General features: G+C 41.6%; 1 long non-coding RNA gene across 2 annotated transcripts; it reads left to right on the top strand.

The window, feature by feature from the left end:
- The first annotated feature begins 785 nt into the window (after nt 1-785).
- LOC122223709 lies at nt 786-6805 on the top strand. Of its 2 annotated transcripts, none has more exons than XR_006204410.1 (3): nt 786-915; nt 1379-1532; nt 6720-6805. It is a non-coding gene; the product is annotated as an uncharacterized LOC122223709 (long non-coding RNA). The 2 variants fall into 2 exon arrangements; XR_006204411.1 differs by lacking the exon at nt 6720-6805 and adding an exon at nt 3476-3932.
- The last annotated feature ends 2579 nt before the right edge of the window (nt 6806-9384 follow it).

Below are 9384 nucleotides of genomic sequence, written 5' to 3'. Positions count from 1 at the left end.
CCACAAGGAGCTCAAGATAAACCACTATCTTTTCCTTTCTCAAAGTTAAAAAAAAAAAAAAAAAAAAAAAGACGCCTATGGGATCATGCTGATTCCTGTGGGCCCCTTGCATAAATGATCATGGTGCATTAGATAATGAGCCTTCATTGGCCAATCAATAATTATCGAGTGCCTCGTTTGTGCAGAATACTGTCCATGCCACGGTGTGGGTAATGACGGGAACATATTTCACGAGAGACATTGAAATATTCATGGACGTAGACTTCCTTGGCAATTATGCTTTCGAGATCCATTTATAACAGACACATATTTGGATGGAAGAAAGCTGGAGACTCTCACAAAGTTGGATGCAATGCTTTTTTATGAAGCTAGCCATTGTGAAGTTTGCCATTTATCTCACATCCGTCCGCTGTGCACCTCTGATGGTGTTACACTATGGAAGGTCTGTAGGTAAGAGGTAGACATTTTTTTCCGGGGTGGTGAAAGTCCTACTTTACCAAATATTCTTCCCAGTTCCCTCTACCTCTGTCATACTACCAAAATGTTTCCCTCTTGAGTATTACCTTAAAGGTAACGTTTTCCCGTGTGGTATTATATTACCCAGGAGAGGGTGCTTCTCATCTAGCCCAATGTCAGAAACAGCAGCTGATCCCTATCTTCATAGGGCAGGAAACAAGGCCATGGGCAATTGTGACACAGGACTGTTTTGCTTTGATGTAATAGAAGTGGTTTGGGAATGAGCTTGAAAAGAGGTCACCTTGCGCAGATCTAGAGAAGGAAAACAACGCTGGGTCCCTCAATAGCTAGGGGTACTGAAAAGAAGGAGCAGAAGCCAAAGAAGGGAACTGAAGACACAATGAAGCATTCACTTTTGTTGCAATTTAGCTTTTGCCCAACCTGAGTAGGGAAGTTTTGGTGAGCAATGGAGCGACGTGTTGGAAAGCTTGGGAAAGCTCTTATCAGCCTACTTGGGGAGGCTCATGTAGGAGACCAATGCATCTGGGTGTGCCTGAGACTTTCCTGGTGTTACCACTGAATATCCCACATCCCCAGAGTCACCTCAGCCCGGGGCACACAGGGATGGCTGGTCTTCCTATCTGAGACCCTCAATGTTGGGAATATCACCATCTTAGTCACAAATAATTTTGCTAGGAAGTCTGCATGAAAGTCAGTCATTATTATGTAGGCTAGGTCAAAGAGCATGGTACAAATGCAAATCATTGATTTCTTCCTGCATTTTCCTGAGTTTCTGGACCATCTTTGTAGGTTTTACTGTTTTTCTGGTTTTGGGGAGCATTACCCTTTCCCTCCTGTAGAACACGACCTCACCCTTCCACACTCGCTGAAACTGTTTTTTCTTTCTGATTTTTGAAATCAGTTCATTCTAGGAACATCACGTCCTAAAGTTATTGCTTGGTGTTATGTAGGGAGAGTCTCTGAGGGCTCTGATAGGGGCTGTGAAGCTGAGAGATTTCAGAGGTGTCATTCTCACTAGAATGCAACAGCGAATTTCCACCTATTTCCACATGGAGGTAAGTTTAAAGTGTGGTGGTGACTTTGGGAACGGCAGGTCCTTGGTCCTAAGAAATAAGCAGTTACTGATTTTCTCATGGGAGATCTTGAATATTGTAAGAGGCATAGCACTTATGTGTGCTTGCCTCTGTCTGGACAGGTCTTTCTTTAATTTATAATTTATGGAAAGGTATTAAGCCATGGTTATAATCCTATGTGTTGGTGAGAATCTGTGGCGACACCATACAATCATTTATAGAATCCATAACTGTAAAATGTTTTTTAAAAAGAATTAAAATGAAATTAAATAACTCACTAAAAAAGGCCACGAGGTGAAATCAAATACATTCTGTTACTTAAAGATATTTGTACTAAAGTTTCATACTATTCTAATTCTTTGCTCCGAGAGAGTCAAGTTCTAATGTCCTTAGCAAGTAAAATTCGAATATTCATAAATTAGGATTTTGCTCATAAAGTCAACTTTCCACTAACTTGATTCATAATGAAGATAAAATGCATCATTTTTTGTTTTGTTTTGTTTTAAGCTGAATCACGGTTGAAACAAAAGTTGACAAAAAAAAGTGGTAGGAAACTCAGTTAAAAATGCATCCAATGTTTGGGAACACAATTACCATTGAATGGAAGTCATCCAAAAGTGGAAAATTAATATAGGGACATTCAGCATTACATGGGGGACCAGTCAGAAGCTTCTGACCTGTCAAAATAGTCTACTATGATTGGTGTTTCTTAGCTGAGCTGAGCACTCAAATATTTGAATCGTAAGAATCTTGATAATTGAAGTTCATTGGTTTCTGTGTGAAGTATGTAAAGCTTACTAGTTTCTTTCCATGTAGAATTTTATTTAAGTCATCCAACAATCCTACGAGGTATAATCCCCTCACATTGACATCTTAAAGTCTAGGTGGCACATATAAGATACACATATAAGATAATTTAGTGTCTCTGAAGGTGGGCCTGGAAATCCTCATTTTTAACAAGTCCCCAGCTAATTTTTATGCCATCAAAATGAAACGCGCATCTAACAATGAACAGGCTGTTATTATCATTCATGGCATCATTACTCTCTTAGGGACCTTCCAGAATGAGGCACTTCCACTTATTTTTAGCCAGAGCCGATACACTGATTCCCCAAATTAGTCTGTGGTGTAGAACAGTTTCTGAACATGAAAGGAAACCTATGGTAATAGAACTCACATAAAATTTGAATGTGTCTGGGAAGCAAGTTAAATCTCCCTGTACTAATACAAGTACCTTGCAAATTTTAGTGACCATTAAGGAAGCAAAGTATTTTGTCTAAATATATGTATGAGAGAGAGAGAGAGAGAGACCATTTTGATTCATGGAAATGCCTGAAAATGCCATTCCTGGTAAAGTTGATGTACAAGTTCACACCAAATTGCATGAATATCTTTGTAAGAATATCATCCATGGGGTTTATTTAAAGATGAAGAACACATGGCACTAAAGAGAGCTTAAGAGTAGATACAGTGGAGGGGCGCCTGGGTGGCTCAGTCGGTTGGGCGGCGGACTTCGGCTCGGGTCATGATCTCGCAGTCCGTGAGTTCGAGCACCGCGTCGGGCTCTGTGCTGACAGCTCAGAGCCTGGAGCCTATTTCCGACTCTGTGTCTCCCTCTCTCTGACCCTCCCCCGTTCATGCTCTGTCTCTCTCTGTCTCAAAAATAAATAAACGTTAAAAAAAAAAAAATTAAAAAAAATGCAGTCTTTAAAAAAAAAAAAAAGAGTAGATGCAGTGAAGAAACTGGTTACTGTAGGGTTAGAGGGTTTTGGCAGAAAAAAAAAATGTTCCTTCATGCGGCTTGGAGAAGTAGAGCAAGTATTTTGAAACCAGGGTTTTTACAAATATTTCATAGTGTGGAATATATTTCTCTTTAGAAAAAAAAAAACCTGAAGTAAATGTGTACTGGCTATTTTTTCCCGCAGACCTGTATTTACCATCATACAAGCCTGAACTCCCAAACCTGAATTTCTGAACGTAACAGTGAGGACAGAGTGCATCGTGTTTAACGTGGCCCGTTAAGAATTGCCACCTCTCATTACGGCGCCTTCCCTAGAGCAAAACCCACCGACTACCTGCTTCTCTTTTTCCTCCTGGCCACGCGTTTTTCCTCATTTCTCTCTCTCGTTCATTTCTCGGAGTCTCACCCTCTCTCCAGGCGCACAACATCTCCCCATCTCATGTTCTCAACCCACACCAGCCCACAGAAATTCTCCGTTTCCTGACTTCTCATATTACCAAGTGTCTATGCCAAAGGCTTTGTTTGGCTCATGGAGATTCTAACTCCATGTTGTTTGCTTCTATTTTATGTATGAGTCCAGTCCTCTCGACTAGATCCTAAGTGCTTGAGACCCGGAAAGACAACATATATTATTTTTTAATTTCCAACAGAGGACACAACTGGTGACCCATAAGTAGACAGTATTTTGAGTCACATTGAATTCCCACCCCCCCAACCCACACGTGCCACGCCCACTTTCCCAGTCAAATCTATTTCCTTCATTCTTCTTGCCCAGCCACGCTGATTTTCACCCGTAACTTCTCTGATAGGATAAGGGAGAAAAGAGAACTAGCAATTGCAATTCACTTGTGGAAGGCAAAGTATTAAAGAATATTGTTAACTCTACCAAAGAATAAAAAAAAAAAAAACAAAAAACTCGCTGAATTTAGTCAAGACTGTACTCACAGTTCGTATGTGAAAAGTGAAGAGGGTTGATTTCAAGTAATGGCAACAAGTTGGGTGGTAACAACCATCTGCCCACAGGGAGATCCCAAATACCACCTGGAGAAGCTACCTGATAGTTGATATAAATTTCAACTGTAAGAAGTAGCCATTTGAAATGTGGCTATTCAATTTGTAAAGGTGCCTTTCCTAGTTAATTTGCCCATTGCTTATGTTTGACATGAAGGCTTTTTGCATAATTGTCAGATATTGCATACTGACATTAGCCATGTCAGTGGACATGATCTGTAGGATTTATCCATTTATAGTCAAATAATTGCATTTCATAACAAGAAAACTTTGCCAAAGGGGAGTAAAGCCCCACAGGGAAGCGGTGATGGTGATCAGTGGGCCTCAGGTAATCTTACTGTGTGAGTTCGAGATCCTAGCAGCCAATAGACCTTCAATAAACGTTTGAACATATGGAAGCAGGGTTTTTCATGCATTCATTCCCCAGTGTCTTGAAAAGAGCATAAGCTGTGCAGTAAGAGAGCTTTGGTTCAAATCCCATTTCTCTGCTTTCTGGCTGTGAGACCTTGGACAAGATACTGAATGCATTTGAATATTAATTTCCTCATTTGCAAAATACACGTAACAGTATGTCAATGGGTTTTTGGAAGTAATGAGAATAATCTAAAAGTGCTTGGCAAAGAAAAGAATTGCAGGTGCTTTTTGAATAATGTCATTCACACCTCGGTTGCCCCATATTTCACAGGAAGAGACTGACATGGACATTATAGAACAAAGATCATTAAAATTTACAATGCAAGGCTCAGAGGTCAAGAGAAAGGTTAAGAATTAAGCCATGAGGGTGCCTGGCTGACTCTTGTCATGATCTCACGGTTTGTGAATTTGAGCCTCACGTTGGGCTCCATGCTCACAGCGTGGAGCCTGCTTGGGATTCTCTCTCCCTCTCTCTCTCTGTCCCCGCTCATGCTCTCTCTTTCTCTCTCTCAAATAAATAAATGAATATGGGGTGCCTGGGTGGCTCAGTCGGTTAAGCGTCCGACTTCGGCTCAGGTCATGATCTCACGGTCCGCGAGTTCGAGCCCCGCGTCGGGCTCTGGGCTGATGGCTCAGAGCCTGGAGCCTGTTTCAGATTCTGTGTCTCCCTCTCTCTGACCCTCCCCCATTCATGCTCTGTCTCTCTCTGTCTCAAAAATAAATAAACGTTAAAAAAATTAAAAATAAATAAAAATAAATAAATAAATAAATATTAAAAAAAAAAAAAAAGAATTAATCTGTGAGTTAACCCTGAAAAAATTGTGCTTTTCTATGTGTGTCTGTCATCAAGGCATCTAACATTAGCACCTTCCTCTATCAAAAATGGCCACAATTAATACATAGCCCTAGAGCACAGGTGCACAATGAAGCAAGCTGGGGGCTGCAAATACCCTCCATGTGCCCCATGCGGGAATGCTTAGTGGAAAGCACAGGACCCACACTGGGCAGCAGTGGTACGGAATCTTCCCTGAGACAGCCTCAGAGTGGGACATGCAGCTCTGAAGTCAAGACTGTCCTGGAGTAGTGGGCTGGCTAGAGAACAGGCTAGAATTCCAAATAGATGACATCTAGCCACAGTTCGCCTGTTTCTCCAACCTTCCTGTGGGCCAGCCACTGCTCTTTATGTGCATTATTTCATTTACTCCCCCCAAGGCCCCCAGGAGGTAGGTGTTGCTAGTATCTGCAAATTACAGATGAGTAAACTGAGGCACAGAGAAGTTATGTTATTGGTCCCAAGGCACATGCCTAGGAAACTATCAGTAAGAGCTGAGCCTGGGCAGTCTGAATCCATAGACTGCTTTGTTAGATCCTCCTGAGAGCAAAACACAGTAGACACATTGACATGGGCACCAAGGGAAGTGCCCCATGGATCTGGGATAGAGAGGTGGATGTATGAAGGGAAGAGCATTTTGGTCAGATGGCCATGTGTAATTTTGTCAGTCTGGTATGCTGCCCCAATGGCATGGAATTGGCTCCCAGACGGATGCTGGACAAGAACGTCTGGTGATAAGAACGGCTGTACGTGCATTGTGTCCCAGTGACAGGGTGGGTTGTCTATTTCCAGGGCCTGGGGGCTGCTTTCTCAGACTTGACCCAGATAAGTGCCAGACACAAGAGCACAGGTGCAAGATCAACTGGTCTGCTCTTGGGTGGAATTTTCCTGCTTAAAGAAAAGGAAAAAAAAAAAAAAAGATGCAGGAAAAGAACAGCTTCCTATGACCTCATTCTGCTTAAAATTCCTGGATATGTCTCTACTTCCCTTCTGGTTCCAGACTTTTTCTTACTTACTTTTAGACTGAATTCAGCTTCTTTAAAAGGAAACAAGTGTCAACTTCATAAAGAAGTGGTGTTGATTTTTTTTTTCCAGAATATTTTGAACTACAGAGCAAAAGCATCTTGTTTAATTAATCTCTGATTCAGTTTTTTTTTTTTTTTCTCCCCAGATGGTCAACCTCTCCTGAGAAGGTGGTTCATGGACTTTCTGCATTAGAATTGGGCATGTTTATTAAATTCAGTCATTAAAAAGCTGTTTACTGGGTACATACTATGTGATGAGCATTATATTAGCTACTGGGTAGCAGTCCCTTGGCATGCCTTCTGAATTAGTGTCTCTGGAAGTAGGCTTAGAAATCCTCATTTTTAACAAATTTGCAGATAAATTTTATATTCTCAAAACTTTGAAGACCACGGACTTTTATTATGACTCTTCAAAGACAGAGTGTGGTGTTTCCCGTAAATTTGTTTCTAATCCCTAAAAATTGCGTGGCACAGAGGTATTGATATGTGATTCGTTACAATTCATTGAAGAAATGTGTTTCCAAACTCACTGCTTCGAGTCACTTAGCAGATCAAACCTATCTGGGTGCCTGGGTGGCTCAGTCGGTTGAGTGTCCAACTTTGGCTCAGGTCATGATCTCGAAGTTGGTGAGTTCGAGCCCCATGTCGGGCTCTGTGCTGACAGCTCAGAGCCTGGAGCCTGCTTCGGATTCTGTGTCTCCCCCTTTCTTGGCCCCTTCCCTGCTCATACTCTGTCTCTCAAAAATGAATAAACAGGGGCGCCTGGGTGGCTCAGTTGGTTAAGCGTCCAACTTCAGCTCAGGTCACGATCTCGCGGTCCGCGAGTTCGAGCCCCGTGTCGGGCTCTGTGCTGACAGCTCGGAGCCTGGAGCCCGTTTCAGATTCTGTGTCTCCCTCTCTCTCTGCCCCTCCCTAGTTCATGCTCTGTCTCTCTCTGTCTCAAAAATAAATAAACGTTAAAAAAAATTTAAAAAAAAAAGAAAAAAAATGAATAAACATTAAAAAAATTTTTAAAAAATCAACCTTATCATTTATTCTCATTCATACATTTTACTTTTTGATTTGCCAGTCTTGAGTCTAGCTGGTCAGACACCTGTAAGTCAAGAATCTACTTATTTCCAAGTTCTGGCTTTTGTTTTATTTTGTTTTGTTTGTTCGGGAATATATTGATCATTGGCTTATGTGTTCCCTTACTGGGACATTCTCAAAATCCACTTTGCTTTTTTATTTAAAAATCAGAGAACGTCAAATTTGAGGAGACCTTAAAAGTATTTCGACCATTTGTTGAGTACTTAAGTTCTCACAGTGCACTCTTCGTATTAGTCAAAGCAGAGTGACTGCTTTAACAAACAGCTTCGAAATTGCATGGCCTCATCACGGTGAAGTTCATTTCTCACTCGAGTCTTAGTCAAATGCAGATTATCAGGAGGGGGGCGTGTCATTCGGGGCCCCAGGCTCCTTCCGTCTTGTGGCTCTGTTCTTTCGATAACCAAGGTTTCCCCGTTCAGCCAGCAGATGGGGCAAGAGGGTGAGGGTCACACATCGTGGGGTAGGGGTGAAGTTTCAGGCACAGCCTGGATGTAGCCTGGACCACTTTCATCAGCCAGAGCTCGGCCACCGGCCTGCACGTAGCTGCAAAGGAGTGCAAGTGCATTCGAAGTACAGGACGAGGTGCTCTCTGCCTTAGCCTCCAAGTGGTTATATGGCCTCCCTGCAATTCTTCTAGTGATGGGGACTCACTAGTTTTATTAGTAAGAGAGTATATGTAATCTTTAAACATCCTGGGCAGTTTAGAGGGTTCTCCTCTCATTGAGTTGAAATATTTTTTGCAGTCGTGGTAAGATAGCACATTAATTAAGAATATGGGTTCTGGACCGCTTGAGTTTTAAACCCAACCATGAACTTTGTGCCTGTTTCCTCATCAGTCAATTCGTGTATTGCCTGGCTTGTGCTTGACATGTAATCACTTCTCAGTAGTTGTTCCTATGCAGTAGACTGGTCTGTGTTCTGCCCCTGTCCTCACAGAGACACATCCTTGTCCTTGGACATTTGAAGGTATCTCTTCCCCTCTTCTGGGTCTCTTTCAGCATTTTTCAGCTGTTCCTCACATGACCTCTTTTAGCGTTACTTCTCCATCATGTTCAGTCTCCTCAGATTGCAGTCCTGTGTGTCCATTGCCCTTTGAAGAATAGGGCCCTCTTCCCAGAATATAAGATTCTAGTATGTTCTGACCAAGGCAGAGAGTAGCAAAACTGTAACTTCATCATTTTTAGTTGTTGAATGCATGTATCTAAGTAGCCGAACATCACATTAGCTTTTTCAGGCACCACTTCACCCAGTCGACACATATTGATCTTATTTTCTACTCAAATTTTAATTTTTCTACATAAAAAAGTTTTCATATAAATGTAATTGCTGAACCAAGTCTCTTCCACTGCTCTAGAATTTTTTTTTTGGTTTCAAAAGAAGCCTCTTCTGTCTACAGATTTTTAGTATGTTCTATTTGATCTTGTATTTTCAATCTAAAAGGGAAAGTTACTACACCCTTGGGGCTCTCCTGCTCCTTGGGAGTGGTTAATAGAGTTTACTGCACACACAGGAGAGTGATTAAGACTCATCCGTTAGTGTAAATTTCTTTTGGCCCAGGGTACACAAGAAAGAAACACCAGTGATATTTACTAAGCTGTTGTTTAGGGTTTTTTGGGTTTTTTTTTTTTTTTCTATCTTTGAAAAGTTGAAAAAAAAGAAAAGACAAAACACCAGCACATCCTGCCTTGGCATGGAGACTCACAGCACTGTCTCAACCTGATT

Source organism: Panthera leo, chromosome B4 (assembly GCF_018350215.1).
Source record: "Panthera leo isolate Ple1 chromosome B4, P.leo_Ple1_pat1.1, whole genome shotgun sequence".
In the NCBI taxonomy this organism is placed as follows: Eukaryota; Metazoa; Chordata; class Mammalia; order Carnivora; family Felidae; genus Panthera; species Panthera leo.
This window is presented reverse-complemented; position numbering and strand designations above follow the sequence as displayed.